This window comes from Hermetia illucens, chromosome 2 (genome assembly GCF_905115235.1).
Source record: "Hermetia illucens chromosome 2, iHerIll2.2.curated.20191125, whole genome shotgun sequence".
Taxonomy (NCBI): Eukaryota; Metazoa; Arthropoda; class Insecta; order Diptera; family Stratiomyidae; genus Hermetia; species Hermetia illucens.
Genome location: NC_051850.1, coordinates 39,997,616 through 40,016,782, shown reverse-complemented (window position 1 = coordinate 40,016,782; position 19,167 = coordinate 39,997,616). Strand labels below are relative to the sequence as shown.

General features: G+C 39.0%; 1 protein-coding gene across 1 annotated transcript in view; it reads left to right on the top strand.

Moving 5' to 3' along the window:
• LOC119649384 (MOXD1 homolog 2) overlaps nt 1–19,167 on the top strand; it is a 310,141-nt gene that overhangs the window by 65,124 nt on the left and 225,850 nt on the right. The window contains exon 2 of the mRNA XM_038051502.1: nt 14,733–14,798. The gene's annotated coding sequence lies outside the window, so the exon portion shown is untranslated. The remainder of the gene's footprint in view (nt 1–14,732; nt 14,799–19,167) is intronic.

Below are 19,167 nucleotides of genomic sequence, written 5' to 3'. Positions count from 1 at the left end.
TCAAAGATTCTTTTCGGGGACACAGAAACAATAGGACCAAGCGAGACCCAACGAGAAAAACGCTTCGTGCTGATGACATCAAAAAACGTCGGGGCAGCTAAATGGCATTTCATGGTGGTGGTCGCATCGGTTTAGCCCCGTCCAGTCAAAAAAAGAGGAAACTACAAACAAAAATTCCAAATAGAAATCCTACCCTAAACGGCTCGGCCAGTCAACATTCCTGAAAAAAAAACCAGAAGCGAAGCAAGATTATGCGATTTATGCGAAACAAAACCAGTCCACACATGCCCCTTTCTTCATCCCTTCTATAAACGCTTTTGGATACGCACTGAAATTCCACCGCTCTCAGCTATCTTATCACCTAAACCTGGACTGTTTTAGTATGCAGGATGTCTGGATGCCAGTCAATAAATTCGATTGAAATGGAACACAAACGTGAGACCATCAACGTTTATTCTGACAATTGTGCAGGCGTTTTTTTAATTCAATCGAAAATGACTTGTTTGTTTTAAACTAATCCGAGAAAGAGGTTGGTATGCACTAGCTATTTCGGTTCCAGCGAAAGATAGGAATGGGGGAAAAGGACTCGCAAACTAGCAAATGGAAGTACGTTTTCGATTCATTGGATAAGCGAATTGATTTGGGTTCGGATTGTGAGTAGACAATGGAAAGTGGATCGACAAACCCCGGAATGGGTTGAAACTCCTGTGGTAGTGTTATTGCCTAGGGAGAGCGATTCCACTGCAAAGAGAAATCAATTGGGCCCACGCTCTGAATTTTTAAACCATAAAAATAATGCAGAATTAGAACTACATGGAAGCCATATAGCAATAATAAATAAGTTTCAAAAAGAGGAAGGGATCCTACAAAAAAACGGATCTTATATTTTTGAGGACCTTATCGTCTTCATCTAGGTGCATGTCTTCCACTATATTTTCAGCAGGAACTACATTATCAGAAAATTACAAGTATGTCATTTGTTATAAATCGAACCGAAATCTTCTTAATGAGGAGCCTCTCATGGTTCAAGTAATTGCACGAGTTAAAACAGGATCAGAGCCTATTTTAGATCTTACCCCATATGCTGAAAGCGTAGATCCACTGAGATTCAGAAATATTCCACAAGTTAAATAGACATCAACTATGTTCACAATAAAGAAAAATTATTCCTTTCAATTTAAATTTAGTCATAATTCATAGCTGCATGACTCAAATATCCTTGCACACTACAGTAATTACATCCTTTTCAGCCTGAAATAAAGACATTGTTGCATCTCACAATAGTTGCCCCTTAGCTTACCTGACCACCAGGTAAGAGCAGCTGCTTCCTTTGACGAGTATATTACGAAATTTTCTTCCCCTTTTGTTCCATATTTTCCAAAGAGCTGAGAAAATGACATCAAGGATAATGGGTAGGCCGTTGATAACGATTCAAGAAAAAGAAGAAAAAGGTAACAAATCGACTAGAGAGTGATATATAGAGATGACTCCTTTGTTGTCTGATTTGCGCGCGTTTTCGAATCAGAACCAAAGTCAGGTAGGATTATCGGAAAGGGAAATCAGGATCCTTAATTTTTTGCTGGAAAATTTCACAACATAATGTATCCAGACCCACTATCTTCGCTGGCAAAGATACGTACGAAGCACATGTGGTAATGAATTTCCGATTCGTAGCGGTTCGATTCCATCCTTTGGCTGCTCCAGGGCGAACAAATTGCAAGTGATACATTGGAAATGGGTGATTCTGGAGCTGATGATGATGATGCTGAAAAAACTCCTATGGCGAGTTAATTCACTGCCGCTTTTTAGTACTGCAGTACAGATTTCGATTCTTAGGTGGATTTCCAGCCAGTTCTTCTGACGTAAAAACACACAACGGTGACGATGACGATGATAATAACGAACGTAGAGTCTCAGATGGTGAATTCAATTTTAAAGCTGACAAGATTGCAGGAAAATTTGATTGGCTTCGGAATTAGATAAGGTTTTTGTTTGATGATAAAAGTGAAACAAGAAATGAAGACTGAAAAAGAGACGATATGGGAAAAGTCAATCGAATGATGAACTAAATGCTGCAAGAGAGGTTCTGCAATCAAAAGAAGATGAGTGTGCATGAAATCTAGGTTAATTCGATGTGATTCGGTTTGGGACTTATTAGAATGATATGAAGAGAAGAATGAAGGTATATTGGTTTTGATTTGAATGGAGAAAGTTTATACCACTCAGACGTAAATTAAAAAAGGCCGGGTGAATGATATTGTGCTTTACCATTAGTCTCGTATTGCACTACTAATTTAATTATTGAGAATAGGTGGCTCTATAAAGACCACTAATTGATAATGAATTGAAACGTACTTTGGCTGCAAAATTAGATAGAAATAGAAAGGGGTTGAGTAATTTTAAAATTGCAGAGAAATGCGGACGGGTTGTAAGGTCAATGACACAAAGGGCACTTCAAAAGTAACTTAAATAAACCTAAAATGTTATTGGTTTGCAAAACTCGCTTGTCACTTAATCTGAGAGTAATGGAGCCCTACCACAGATGAACCGACTGCGTAGGCCAGGACACCAGACAACTTGCAAGGATATCAAATTTGTAGAGTTCGGCGTAAAACCGAGATATCTGGAGTTTCTTACTATCCCCGTTGTTGCTCAACATCAACATAGCACCATTTCTTTCATCGGCATATGCATTTTGGCGAATGGGTATGTAGAAATCATATCCCGTTTGGTCCACCAAATCTGGTAAATGATTGAATACGTGAAGCAAGCTCTTATGGGTTATTTCTGCCGAATCTTGAAAACAATTCGGAACTTCAATTTTGGTTCCGGGGACGATTTTTTTCGGAGTAAATCCAGCTGGGTGCACTTTAGTGATCGTTGAAAGCATTGCATTTGTGTTCCTTTGTACCTTTCTTGCCAACTTGATGATCTTGTTCGAATGATGAGTTTCTTGTGGAGTTTTTTGACCGTCAGTCAATTTGCGCCGAACAAATCTTGAAGAAACCATTAGGAGACGTTCAAGTTCTGCTACAAATAGAGGATTTAAACATCAGATTCACTCTTAACACAGGCATTGTCTTCAACAATTCTCAATTTTCGTAACATTTAGTGGTATTTCGCAGGAATAGGATTGGCAATGGCGTTTCAATATGTGTTTGCTAAAATATCCACATTACATATCACAGTACCCCTGTAGCACGTCCGTATAATTCTTGTTTGATTTGAATCTCATCAACCAAAAAACAAGGGTTGTTTTGCGCTGGTACAAACTTCATCCCATAAATTTAATTTTAGTATAGGTACCTGGAATCTCCGCAAAGCAGACCCTGTGCTTATCCGCCTGCTATTCGACGAACAATTGCTAGGCCGGGTAGGAAATGACAAGCCCACCGCTCGTCGCCCGGCCGCCCGCTGCTTGAGTAGACAATACCTTTGAAGCCGCACATTCAAGTTTTCATCTGTACAGGGATGAAGGCAAGGAGATTGCTGCAGGAGATTCGTCTTTCGGTACATTGCTTGAATTTGTATGATAGAAAAAAGTTATTGCACAAGTTTAACCTTTTTCAATACATCCGCGGAAAACATTCCGCGCATTTACTCTGATTTAGTGCCGTGTTTGTAATGCAGTAGATTTGTGTGTGGCCACGTAGTTGCGAGAAAAGCGGTTTATGGTTTGCCACATGGGATGAGGAAACATACATAAGAAAACCATGCAGGCGCCGTCGATACAAGGGCTACGGACCAATTAACTACCTCCTCTCTACTCCGCGCATACGTAATGGCATTCCGTGCTCTCCAGACACTTTATTGGCTCCTCCTTTGTTTAGTCTTCTTGGTTGAATGTTTTCCAGTTCAGAGCGCTTTATGTTAAATTCCTTTTTAAAATGCGGCACTGAAACCGGTCATAGGCATTTTACTTGAAAACTATGAATTTCTTGCATGCAGAAAGTGTCATAATTTTATGTCGAGTTTTAAGGGGGGCGATGCCCGTATATGCAAAAGGGAGTGCAGAATTTTTTGCCCCATACAGGCTGGATCATTTGCATATCACCCATTTGTTTCTGAAATAAATATTTGAGGCATTGATGAATGAACTTTTGTTATTTTACACTAAAATTTATGTTGCTTTCAGGAATATTAAGTCAGCTACTTTTTGCTCTGGTTAATTTTCATCAGTTTTTCGGGCACCCGTCAATCTGGGTACGAATTATATCCAATGCGAAAAGTGCAGTGTTCAGGACTTAGCTTGGTGGTAGCAAATCGGATCATTATGGAACCGCTAAGCATATGGATCTAAAAACGTGGGGAAACCCAACAAAAAATTTCCTTAGGATTTGATATATTCTTGACGGGATAGTATATGGAATATTCAACCTTTTTGAACAGGTTGACATTTATAAACGTCTTAATATTCAATTATTCAGTCAGATTAGTTGGCGATTTGAAACACAAATTTAAAAAGGATTTGCTTAGATCAACAAATAACGGATTTATCATGCCTTTTAAACCTATCGCATTTGGGACTTATCCCACCTTGGGCGCCATTTACAATAAAACTAGAATTGATTTTTCTTAATTTATCCGCATCATTTTTTATTTATATATTCATATAAAAGGAGCTTCCAACACTTTGCGGTTGAAGTCTCAATCTTCGCCCCCTAAATATTGCAATAAATGGAAAATGAAGTTGCGATCGTTCTGGACCCCATTTCCGGGAATGCTTGGCAACAGAAGTCGTACCTCAAAAAAGACCAGCATTGCTTCGTTTTAGTAAATATAATTTCTACGCAGAAGGGTTGGCCATAAATTTGGTTTCTATCTTTGCACTAGGTAGTTGTTAAAGCTCAAGTTATAAGACAGCTAAAAATCTTTATCATTGTTGATTGATCAATTAACCGATAGTTCCCTATATTATGTATCAGACAAGAGCTCACCAAAAGCGATCGATTTTCGGCGGATACAATTCTGTAATTAGGTTCTAGAAATACGTTAGAAAAATCTGAACTGGAAACTTTGCTCGCCTATTCTACTGACAGAGTTCTGTTTTGGTTCTCCAGAGAATTGCTTACCTAGCGTTCGTAGCCTAGGGCTGAGAAAACGACATTGTCGTTGATGAGATCAATCAAAAAATAATCTGAATAAAATAGCCATACCTGTGTTTGTTTCTTAATAGTTTCCAAACTATTTTAATGTATTAGGTCGTTCTGGCAGTACTTGCGGTTTTGAACCCTTAAATTCAACTGCACAAATCTCACTTCAAACTAAATGAAAAGAATTAAAATCTATACATTTTTACCAGCCAGTAAGCCTGGCTTACTTACTTACTCTGGTTACGAAAACACTAGAGTTCTGGGGGTTCAAGCCACTAAAGGTGTTCTTAAGATCGTCTTGGCTTTTGAAGCACTTTTCACTATGTAAATTACCGAGTTGTTTGAAAAAGTGATAGTATCGGGGCGATAGGTTTGGCAACTATGGCGAATGAGGCGGTGTTTTATAGCCTAGTTTATGCACTTTTTGGAGCGTCGGCTGGGGGATGTGTTATCGTTGTCGTTAGTTGTTAGTACCGAAGTTTATGGTGCATTTCATCCATTTGCTAATAGTACTTTTCCGTCGTAATATTTTTACCCTGTGATATATAAGACCGAGTTCAGACACCAAATATTGACAAAACCTTTTCTTTATGCAGTATGGTCCAACCATTGGACAAAATATTGTCGGTTGTCGCTGAAAATCTACTTTTCTTTACATGTCACAAACCGATTGAGAAACAAGCGGTCCTTTCTGCGTAAAAGAATAGCAAAAGAGAGTTTCAAACTGGTAACGCATTCACTTACCAAGTTTTTCGACTTCCCAATTTGTTGCAAACAGTTCAAAATCATTCCAGTTGAATTACCTAATTCTAAAATGAACTCCAGAATAGTTGTGCGCGAATAGCATCCGCGTCTTTTACAGCTAAATTAATTTGAAAATTTCTTTCAATCTATTGTTTGTGCAATTTGCATTAAAAAAATGTTTTTTCTACATTTAGCGCGTACCACCACTGTGCTATCGCTAGCTTTATGATTAACTAGATATACAGCTCTTAAATTGCATGCGGAATTATTTCGTGTGACCTGCAGTAATATCTAGTAACGAGGATTATCACTATTACCGGTAGCCATTTGCTCATTTATCCCGTCAACTGGAGGGCTAGTTTTAGAAACCTGAGGGAAGTGCGTGGTGGAAAAATTTTTATCAGATCACGCAACTGGTCAGACATCGAAGAACCGTAATTTTCAATACATTTGAGTCGGATATTCGAAGCGTTATGGAGACGCAATAAATGTAGGGTGAGATATACGGATAAAAGGATAGATTGTATTCGTAATTGGTGGTAATTTAGAATTTGGAAGAGCAAATCAATTCGAATAGATGTAGCGTCTCCAATTGCTTCGTCTAACTGTATGGTATGATTTGTTGAGTTCTGTATTGATTTCTATAAAGTAAGATTTGTAATAAGGGCATTTTGAATGCACTGCGCTAAGAAACTGAATAGCTCAGAAACTTAAGAAAGTTCACTTAGTTGAAAGCATTTACTATTAGCTTCAAGAAAGGATGAATGAGCCCATCATGACTGAATTTCGCTATATATTTTTCAAGTTTTGCTTGACTATCTGAACAACAATTTCGTTGACGAAAAATTAGGATATATCCACGAACCATCCAAGATTAGATAAAGAATTTTAGAAGAACAGCGATAAATAACACATTTAAAGAAAAAAGATTCACTTTATCCACTGCTTGTTGGTCGAAAATGCTTCAAGAACGAAGCCCTTATTTTTAGTGAGGAGAGGATGAATCTCGTTTACTCGATGATTATGTAAATCAATTAATTTTTCTAGGACTTGATTCGAAGCTCGCTTCTAAATTTTAAGAATTGCCTCACTTCATCCAGCCATGGGTCCGCCATAGATTTTGTATAACTTTTTTCGGCACCAAATACTGAGACCGATAATCTTAAACAAAAATCCGTCTCTTTTGTTTGGATAATATTTGTTTAATTTTATTTTCTTGCAACAGAGAGAGAGAGAGTTTTTTTATGAATTATAATTTCACAATGCTTCCTTTTCTGGTATATTCCAAAACACTGGGATACCCATTGAAATTCGTTACATTCTGTCCTCTGGTGATGACATCAATTCAACTTTAAAACAATACTTGAAAAATTGAAAGAATTTTCTCGCTCTGCTTTCTAATGTTTGCTGATAATGACAGAACAAAATATGAAATAAAATGTGAATAATAATGGGACAATGATAATACCATTAATATACGCTTTCAACAGTTATTCCCAACATCATTAAAATGACAGAATCGTCTTTGATGCCTCTCGTAAGAAATTTCTTGACAACAATGACAACGACTTCAGAGTGGCATTTGGTATCTATTTGTCATGCTCAAATGCACACAAACTCTTGACCCTTGAACGGTGACGAAAGAAAGCTGATCGGAAGTCTTAAAAAAAAATCGAGCAATGTCGTCTTCGTCAACTTTAACTGAACCGGAAGAACAATAGGAGCCATTCCACTATCTGAATCTTAAACAAATCTTAATATGTCATCCGAAAATTTCTTCTGTTACTCGGTGAACTGTATAGGTCGCACCTATTGTTTATTGTTTTCCATTTTCACCAGCATTGGTTCGAGGCGAGTTACGTGGTGTATTCTCACTCGGATAGGAATGCAACTGCTGTGCCCTTAATGCCAGTTAATTTCGTTGACAAATTGGTTGATTTCATTACACATCCATTCTGCGCTCCATTATTAATCCATCCAACGTCGTTGTTTGCGCCATTATTTCCATCTTTGGCGGTAATGAACCGTGCATAGAACAATCCTTGGCAGAGGAAACATTCGGAAGGGCACACTCCAGTGATTTTGTTGAAAATACAAGGGATTTACATATTTGAAATATGCTTAGAGGGGACCTACGAATTTCCATATTGAATTAGATTTAACCCATTCATGTGGATTCTTTCAGTTTTTGAGTTCGAATTTGTTAACACAACGAAAGATACAAAGATTTGAATTGAGTATTCGAATATGGTTGAGCAGTTCTCTTCACTCGTATTTACGCTTCCATAAAAAGGTCCTTGCGTGCCGTAAATTGTAACAAAAAGTCAAATTCGAATTTAACTGCCTCGAATTCGCAAGCATACACCAGAGTAGTACATATACATATCTTTCCCTCCACATCTAGATTAATCGAGCCTCAGATATCAAAGGCAAAACAAACAATTTCGAAAATTCTTATAAACCGTGTAAAATCACACAATTTAAGACTACGTGCGGCACCGTTCAAGCGTACCCTTCCTGCAATGGTCGTTCTATTCCTAATTTTATGGGACATGGTGCTTTTTGTAGGCTCATTTATTTCTCATTATCCAAGGTGTAATTGGTTCCAAAGGTACCAGAGTAACACGCTTTAGTTCCACTCACCGACTAAATAATTTTGAATAATGTTTTTTCTATTATTACAAAACAATTCAAACGCTTCAACCATTCTTTGTTTTACCTGTTTCCATAGCTTTATGTCTTTTTCTTGCTATCTATTCCTCAGTTTGTTGATTTTCCTGGACCATTGTCTTAGATGCAATGAAACAATCTTCGTGGATTGTGTTTTGTGATTGTTTACCAGAAAAAAGAAAGAAGTGTTTATTGTAATTTCCTATAGTTATTAGGGACAATGTCTAAAGTTTTACACATATTTTTTCTGTGCGTTTTTGCTACGTGTGCGAGGATGAGATAATTGTTTTGAAGAAATTTGTCTAACTTCGTCAAAAACAAATTGTCAGAATAATTTGAACTCATTTCAATTCGTTCCCACTTCCTATAGTTGGGAGATAAAAACTAGATTAAAGTGTCAGTTATTTTGATGAATTTTAACGGACAGAGTGTTAACTGAAATGAGTTTTTTTGTATTTCCTCTGGTTTAGATTGAAATTGGAATTTGGGTATGCTGCGCTAGCTTTATCTGGCTGCAGTGAATGGGAACGACAGAATAACAAAAGATACTGATAATGTGTCTTCAAAATAAATGAGAATTTTTTGGTAAGAATTGACATGATAAACAGAAAATATGTACATTCATTTTATCTGGTTGCAAGATTTCTTGGAGAGTCGTCTTCCTCTTAGTAAGACTTGCTTCTGCTCTAGAGAGGAAGATGTGTGTGTTCCGCAAATTTCTCTCTAGACCACAAACAGAACGTACTCTGCAATAACATCTTCGAAAGTACAATTGGAGACTTTATGGCTCAATGCATCACTACTGCTGGGTTACCCCTAATTAATTATAAAGAGGGGCTTAAAAAGAGAGGGGTGGAATTGAAGCTGGAAATGGGTTTCCCAAAGATCGATCGTGTACATAACACGCTTTGAAGAACCCTGCATTTTTGAAGATTTTAATTATAGTAGAACAGAGTGACAAAGGAAGTTTATCTGAAATCTCCACTTTTGTGGAAACCAGCAGGCTACGCCTCATGCAAGTAGAACTTCAGAAGAAATTCTGCTGTGATCTTTCCAACCATGCTACATGTTGTGAAACTCAGGCACAGTATTCCTTACTGACGGATCATAGATGGTGTGAGTAGTCGGCGCGGGAGTATTCTCGTCCTTCAGAGTTCGCTAGTGTATTGTAAGCGGAGATACTGGCAATACTAGAATCCTGTCGTGATGGGTATAGACTGGTCCTAGCTCCAAACGTAAAGTCGTATCAAGCGAAACCAACCGAACATTAAGGCTTTGTACTGCTGTTGCTTCAGATGGCAAAGGTTCACAACCAAACCAAGGAGATGTGCGCTTTGGGCTGTAACTGCGTTCAAGATTATATGGCTTACACCTGACACTAGCCTATATGGGACTATGCAGTCAGACCTGGAGAGAATCACCCTGAGGCATTTGCTTTGCGATTGTCCAGGTTTAGCTAAGGCCGGACTAATGGCCTCAGAGAGATCCCTGGTTGCAGAAGGGGGCCAATACTTTAGCTCTACTGATAGTATACTTGGTGTTTGGAGTAAGTGGGATCAAAACAGCGTATAAGAGCTCAAATTGAACTCCTCCTCCGCGGCGGCTGATACCTGCCTACATATGCCAGTGTGGCAAACAACCCTCGCCGTTCCCTACAGAGTTTATTATGCATTCCTTATTTCTTTTGTAGCCCGAATTTCTAGTTAACCACAATTAAGAAATAATGTCGCCAAGCTTGTCTATCATCATCCATTCGTACTCCACCAGAGTTAACCAGACGTTGGCTTGCTTGGATAGGATGGGACAGGGAGCCTCAGGATAAAATAAAGATGTCGAAAAAGCTTTGTAGCTTTTTATTAACTGCCATAAACAAGCACGCTCCCAAAGGCTTACACTGACACCGAGTAGATAAAATGTTAGGCAAGCTACCATCTACTTCTTGCGAAACTTCATCAATGTGACAATCATAGCGGCTTAACTAAAGGGAATAATTTCAAAGCCGGAAGAAGCAATGGATATTTCGGAAAGAGTGAAAACTCCATTGCGGGTTATGCCATACATTGCAAACCACTACCCCAAGATGACCGGCAAGTAAGTAGCCTTAACGTTACTTGGAAAGAGCAATGAAAAAATGCGCTATGCCCTACATATGAGTCAATGGCAACCATATAAACACGTATAGCGAGTGATGGTCAGCGCCTTATAGACTTCCTCATCAATAAGAAGATAAAAAGCTAGATTTGCACTTCACATAGCCATGCTCATTTTAACAGCACAGGCATTACTTGCCAGTCGAACATAAAACTGAAAACAGAATTTCCTTTCACCAATGGGAGCGGAGATAAAGAAGGAAATTATTAGTTCAAGGAACTGCCTACCATCCGGTCCCTGTGCTGGTCAAGGTCAATCTTCTTTATAACAGAAAGATCCTTACGTAATGTGCAACACGGCTCCATCTTTCAGCACCTTTGGTGTCCGGAGTGTTTTTACGCAAAAATACTAACGGTCTTTCACAAGAAGAAAAGGTATGATCAGGATCCACCACTACATTGCTGAATATAGAGAATTGTATCGTATTTACCCAATCTAGTACAGAAATAAAACCTCCATACCGCCTTGAAAGCTAGGTAGGGCAGTAATTAATCTGTCCATGGTTTCCGTTCAATCACAGGCTTAAGTGGCCGTTGAGTCTTGTCACGAGAGTTCTCTTTTATTTAGTGTAAGTTACTGTTCTTCACAAGCATGTGTCATACCGAGCCACAGCAGACTATCATAGGAAGCGTTGCATATATCTGATCCTAGGATAGATCTCTGTACTACCCTCAACTGAATCTTCATCCTTCTTTGGTTCCACAACGCTCCATAGAGCAGAGAGCGGTCCTTCAGATATTCTCTCAATATTCCTGAGAGACAGCTGAGCATGTGGAATGAAACTTTTAATGTGCTTAGCATATCTGACTATCCTATGGAATTGAAAGCATCTCTGAAATCAACCGTCATGAGCAGTAATACCCGTCGAGATTGGCGACTGTTTGTCATAAAAGCAACCATCGCTGATCTTGGGATAAGGTCTCGACAGTAATTATTGCTGCAGGAAGTTTGCTTTTGATGAAATTCTCGACCACCTTCCCGACTGTGTAAAGTATTCAGAGTGGTCGGTATGCAGACAGCAACTCAGTCTCCTTTGCTCTTGTTGATCTGCTCTAGCTTCATCATCTTTCAACGAAAATGGAAAATGCCGAGCAGCAGGTGTGGCAAATGGTGGAATACCAGTTGATATACCTCTGCCGGGATGCCGTCGGGTCCGGGCGCCTTCTTATTTTTCATAGAGAGCACTGCCTGTTTCAGCTCTTTTATGGTGGAAAGTGGACAATCCTTGGCAAAAACGGTAAAATGTGGTCCACCTGTTCGGCTTGAAGTGGGCTAGGTACCGAAACGTTATGAGTGGCACTAGTTATACACCAAATCTAATTGAATTGATTGCTTCAGAATTAGCTGAATTGAATTGGGACAGAAATGGTTTCGATCCATAATGAGCTTTAGGACTAAAACAGAGTAGTACTCTTCGGCCTCGTACTGGAACTTGACGATCTCAGTCAAAAAAATAGGCAACCTCAGTGGCGATGTTGATTCATGGCTAGGCGACGGTTTCTTATGAAGGATGATGTAGAAAAAGCTGTTAAGGAGATTTAATTGGAAGCCAACGAATTAGAAGCAAAGTGAGTGAGTGGGCGATTACAATTTGAATAGTTAGGCGTCTTTCCTTCACAATCTATCTCAATATTATAGGTGGTACCATTGATTACTTGGTTATGAAACGTCTATCTTGACAAAAATTTTGCAGATTTCCAAGGTATTGGAAGAGTCGCGCGAGCTATTTGGATAGCCATGAGTATGGAAACAGGCTAACTTCTACAAATGACGTAACTGGAGAGCAAAGTTCCAAAAAAAGGAAAGCAGAGCGGAGTTCCAAAAAAGGAAAGGATGATTTCGTGTACGCAGAAGGATATAATCGATGCCAACTGCAAGACACTTCTACGCTTTTCAATTTGGATGATGCGGCCCGTGAAGCTGTGCTTTCTGGAGGCCAAGGGTTAGCATCGACTAGTGCGTCATTGAATCAGGAGGATCACAGTTCTGATAAGTCCCCGTGCAAATTGGCTAAACTTTTCAAAGTCGTTCCAATTCTCTTTATTCTTGGATTTCACAATTGGCTGCACAATAAGGATACTAAGGGCTACTCTAAAGGAAAAGTATGAATATGTATTGGGGAAAGATTCACTCGTCTTCGTTCCGGTAGCAACAAAATATGTAAAATACGCCAAGTAAGGATAATAAAATCACAAAATTTATCTACCTCAAATACACATTGGCAACACCATTAATTCCTCCACAAAATGATTTGACCACTAAAAGCATCCCTATCCAGGAGACTATTTACAACTAAAATGTGTCGGAAATCACACCATTATCTTCCTCCGTTCAAAAAAAAACCGACATAGCAAAAAAATATCATACTTAGACCTGAAAATTGCACTCAGAGGAGAGACAAATATTGCCGGTAGGATATTGTAAGGATAATGATATAGGGCAGACAGCAGGTATCGCTGAGGTTCTCTTCCTTGTCTCGGGGTTGGAAACCGGCACTCACATAGCCGACAATCATCTAAAAATCTAGGCCCATCTGAGTGATTTCCTTTTTTCCTCTCGACTTGATGATCAAAAGATGAGAGAGAAAATGACAGGCAAAAGAAACGCATTTTGGATATTGCTTGCGGGATTTCTTTGTGCGGTCCTTTGACACCTTTGTGTGAAAAAAGGCACGAATGACTGCTGGGCTGGTTGCCTTCGTGCATGTACGTTAGAACGTGTATGTGGGCTTACCTTGTTTCTTGTTGGCGTAGTTCTTGATGCCCTCAAACTATGTTCGTTGTTCTTATTTTTTTTTTGTTGGCAGTGGCTACGTCTCGTAATACGGCTGTCGACCCAAGCAATTTTTCTGGAGTTTCGTTTTGAACTTTTGAGGATATGTGTGCTACCTTCAGATCTTTTAGCTGGAGGATGTTCATAACAGTACGCAAGATGTGCGTATTTTTTGCAAACTAAGGATGTGAACATCTTAATGAATGAACTTTCTTAAGTAATAGCTAAAACGAAGTTTTAGTTTGGTGGGGACGGAAACTCATGGCCTAGAAAACGTGACAATCTTTCACGCCAATATTAGGTATCATGACCTCATTAACCAGTCACAGCTCTCATTCAATCAAGATCCAAAACAGCAACACTCTACCCCAGATATTTTGCCTGGATATTGTCTTCCCTCGAAATTACGATTGGAACCGAAAAAAGCCAGCAGTGAAACGACATTTCGCACCTCACCTATTGAGAGAATGCCTTCCGCCGCTTCTACTTCTGGAGCAGAACAAGAAATCATAAAAGGTTTTCAGTGCCATTAACACATCGCCCATAAGAAAAAGTTAAGAGAACATCCGCTCCATATACACACGCCACATATCCTTCATCATTTCATTCTTACGTTCAATTCATTCAACTTCCTTCCAAGGACTCAAGACCATTACAGGGACCAAGCTGCGAAAACGCAATGTTATGATGCTTCGCTTTCGTCGACGGTTATTTTCGTCTCTTATTCTCGGCTCTACTCAAATATATTTCCTCCATGATTTCAGAACCTCCAGCACATCCTTCTGAGACCCATTATATTTTCGGTATCAATTCCATTTAAGGTGTTTGAAGCCTTTTGTTATAAATGCCATCTTGATTCAATGGAATTGACGTGAATATGATTCCTTTTTCAATTCGATCTCTCGCTGGTATTTATATTATTCGCATGAGGTGGAACGAAAAGATGTTGAGAGTCCTGGTTGTTGCCGTGTAGGGTAGAATGCAGACATTTAAGGTTACGCTAGAATGATGATGCTTGGGGTCCGTGGAAAGAGGAAAAAAGGTGCGAGATATGGCTCACGTTACTGTTTGTTGTGTGAAATATAAAACCTGATTTGGATATGAAAACATTTATCATTTATGATGATACCTGAAAGGGTAGCGAGGCATCCTGTAAGAGAATATTTTAAATTTGATGCTATTTTGAGGGAATACGATACAAAAGGAGCATGCGAGACATTTAGCTTTACACATAGTCTTCATTCCAACCTTTTACCGCCCGAAACTGATGGTAATCTAATTTTTTCTCTTTGTTTATTTCAGACCCTATTTTGGATATACGTACATGTTCGGAGTTAACAAATTCAATTGTCTTAGAGCCAATCGATGGTAAGTAAATCAACCAAGAGAAAACTATAATCTGCAAGTCAGTACTCTTGTGACTCCTTTGTAAAGTTGAGGATATCCGCATGGTTCCTTAGACAACCCCCAAATCCAAACTAAATTAAAAGATAGTGTCATATTCAGCTTCAGTTTGACCTACTTTGTTAACTTCTCTAACAAGCATAAAATTTCGGGATAATAATTTCTAGTCTTTGATACTCTTGATAAATTATTTAATTGGAATAATGGAGGCAACTTCTAATTATCAGAAAATCATGTCCAAAATTTGCATTCCCTTCATTGTTCAAAAATAAATCCAAGATACTTTAGATGAAGTTCTTAAGATACTTATAAAGTTTTGATTCTCGTTAGTCAACTTCAGTTATGAAACTTTTCTTCAAATATTTCACAAAATAATTAATCTAAATTCAATTTTGATAAAACATAATCACAAAGTGCTCATAAAACTACTATCAGAGGGCGGTGATTTTTTGTTTCATTTATTGATGGCCACTAGGACTTAAATATGGTAGTCATAATTAATTAATTATTAATTATAGTGAAATTTTTCCAAAAATAGAATGATCGATTTCTTCGACCTTTCATATCGCAGGTTATTTTATCATAGCCAAATGGTAAAAGGGATGCATATTTACGCCTACGGGCAAATATGTGTTGTCACTTTTTAAAAGAATGGCTCTTATGGAAGAAAAAGAAAGCTAGGTCTTCAATCCATAAAACGATTCAAAAAGTATGTTCTATCAAATACCAAAGAGGACCAAAGAAAGAAGCCATAAAGGCAGAAAAGTACTCTAACATAACATTAGCTTGCCTCGACAGATAGGCGAACATGTGAGGCGGAGAGCAATATTTGCCAAGAGGAATAAAAACGGACTGCCACCAAACCCCAGGAGAGGCTGTTGGGTAAGTTATTTCCGAAAAATAACCCGATCCGGTGCAGACATATTCCTGATTAGAACAAGGCATCAAATTCGTGAAATTAAAATTGTCTTTAAAGGTGTTGTAAAGGCAACTTTACTTTCGGAAGAGCACCCGCAAAAACACTGCGATGGGTCCAAGAAAATGTCAGTCACAACTGGGGTAAAGTTATTTTCACCGAAAGCCCCAATTCAGGCTATCTAAAACAGTAGGATGTGTATTGTCTAATGAAGATTAAAAACCTTTTTATCGCATCGTGAAATGTCCCAAAGATGTGCTCTTTTTAGATGCCTCTAGGTTTTGATCAGATGATTGCTGCACCAAAATTTGGTACCCCGAAGTAATGATGCAAAGCAAATGAGGGTCTTCGCGAGGACCATAAAACCAAACATCTAAACAGGTCCTTTGTGTAATGGAACGGCGGGGATGGGAGTAATCAAATTGACGGACTGTTTCAACCAGCGGACGCCAATCCATAACAAATAGTTCGTTTCAATTAACCTGTCGTGAGAACGTTTTGAGAGCAATCTAGCTCACTCTTCAGCAAAAAGAGGTACTCGACAAATCACATCCCAGTATTCGGTCAAATTGATCCAAAATTAGCAATCAGAACTATGACTAATTTTTAACAAGGCAAGAAAATTAAAAATTCCCTGCCTTACTCGTATTCCATGATCGTCATTTTTGAAGAAACTGAATATAAGGAGTGTAATAATTCTAGCTTCATTTAGTGTAATTGATTGGAGGATTTTCCTTTTCTTCTGCTGTTATGGGTAAGTCGAACCTCACAATGAGCTAAACCTTACCCTCAGCGCGTCTTCCTGATTTGCAAAGAAAAGAAATCAAGGATTTGTTCTACCCAGAAGTGGTTATATATTCCCAAAGGGAGTGGAATTAAAAGATAGATAGGGATAAAACTCGTAGAGCGTTTCCCAGTACAACTTAAATCGTGTCTTCCTGGAACAGACCAACAGTATTACAGTCGACGGACCTCTATCAAGGGAGGAAAACCCATCCATTGCATAAGCCTTTACTTATAAAGTATTTTAAGTTGCTGGAACGGACCATTACCAAACTTCGAGGAGCATCGCTTGCTGTGCACTTCATCTACAGTTTTTTTGTTAGGTCAGCTATTTTTTCGGTATCTGACCTTGAAGATGGTGTGTTTTTAAAGTTATTATTCAGCGGTTTAGGCCACCGATATCTCCGGCTGTCTTTGGATGTTAGGGCCAATAAATTCAGCTTTGGGAACGTCGCCGGCACTGACTGTAAACATGCCAGCCTCCTTGGCTTTGGTCGTCAGAAACCCCTAGATTCAGTTGCGAATCGCTATACATGAAGCTAACACTCGAAATTTGGGCGACTTTTTTGGACTTTTTTAAGGAGCTAAAATACCATAAATGCATAAATGAGTGTAATGGACCCTGGTCATTGAATATTCTGTGTGACAGTATCGTCAACAAAAATTGAGAGGAAAGACGGAAGCTCGGTTCCCTGGTAACAATGACAGACATCTGGAACAGTTTTGATGTACTGGCACAATTTCAACTCTCTGATCTGAATAGATACGCTTAAGTTGGTGAATGGGTTCATCTTCCAATAGATGCATTCAAATTGAACTTTTTGGAATCTGGTCAAACGCCTTGATCTACAAAGGCGATATTCTGCTATGAGCAGCAGGATACCGTTGACCAATTTTCCCTCAGTATCGAGTATTTCCATATATGCATGTTCGTGTGGTTGAATGTCTGATTCTCAAGGATATTTGTGGCGTAAAATAATAACTCCTGTAGGGATAGAGTATTCCATGCTGTGATAACATATTTTTGTTAGAGTATTTAAAAATGGCGCTAATAACGATTCACATCGGAAAACTCAAAGTGCACGCTTCTGAAATGGTTGCTGGTACCCTCAGTAACCTTCAGCTCAGCCCAAAAGGAGCAATCTCTTAAGATGGTTCAAGTCAGTTTTCCTTGAATATTTCATTTCTAGTGAAGGTGGAAGTGTTTTCGACATTTTTCGAGAGTTTAAGCACAATCGAAACTCCCAAAAAAGGCTTTTATCCTTGGTGAAATAGGCCATCCTCTAGGAGGGATTTAAGTGCATTTATACAGTAAAATTTCTTCAACAGTCGATACTGCGGCAAGAAGCTTTTCCTAAGGTGTCCTTCTGCTCTTTATAAGGATAAATCTGATGCTTATAGAAGAATGGGCTAGCCGCATTTTACTTTACTCACTTTCTGCGGGGATGCTCTTTTGAAAAGGGAACGAATTGCGGAAAATGATCACATACAATGAGTCCAGCCTACTCTCGCTAAATGTGCTTCGTTATTTTGTTTTGAATACTTCGAACCCCATTACTCGATTACACACAAACTTTTGATCCCGATTAAAAATGGTAGATTGGCCTAGTTTTCAGAGTACACCCAAGTTTACATAGTTTACGAATTAATAATATACCTCTGAATTGAATGTCTCAATTAAAGAGTCTCAACCACCCTTTAACCGGGCCATTTTTTTACTTCGAGATTGATTGGCTTCTTTTTCCGCGAAGGCTGTTCTACTGACCGTCCGTCTTGAAATATTAGATTGCACTGCGTGACATAGTCAGCAATAGAGTTGTAGCTCTTTTTTGATGAGTAAATAGTACTTCTGCTACCTTACCTCTGTGGAATTTTCGTCGCCGTTGTAGCTCTTCTTTTGAGATTGCATCAGGCCAGAGTCCAGTGACAGATACGAACGTGGTAGTCGTGAACATAAGCTCGGAAATTTTCTGGCTAAATTCAATTTTAAATTTGACGTTTATATGCATTTGATCGCTCTCCACATCTGAGTCAGGTCGTATGGTCTTCCAGAAAATGCCAGTGTATTTTAAGCAAAGGCAGTCAACGCACAGAATAATCTGAGGAACACGTTTAAAGTTACTTTCCCCAGGGTTGTCGATCATAGGAACATAGCGTGGAATGAGCAAGCCTACAGGTTGACCAGGTGGGATCCGCTCTTGATAGTTCCTCAGGGGGTTCAGTTCGCGTCCCAGTGGCGGCTATGAAGAGTAGAATCTACTCGCACTACTTGACCGTAAAAAAACCAATGGTTGTATGGTTGGTCAGCTACTAACTTTCGTGGACACACCGGATGGCTCTGAGGTTTGAACCAGCTAGATTCTGCTATGTTGTGCCAGTCACAATCTTAAGAGTTTTTGGTCTCAAATGGCACATCACAGCGCTTATTAATAGGAATTCTCGCGACAGCCACTTATACCTACCTACCCACTCCCACAGCAGTTTCTAATTATTTTAGGTTGAAAGCCTGTAAGTGCGATGAACCCAGGTACCCCCCTTTGACATATGGATTCACAAATTCTTAGAAAATTGTTACCTGGTTAGAAAGCAGCCAATCAGTGGACAGTGCTTGCATAGGAGACTAATTTGAGAGGT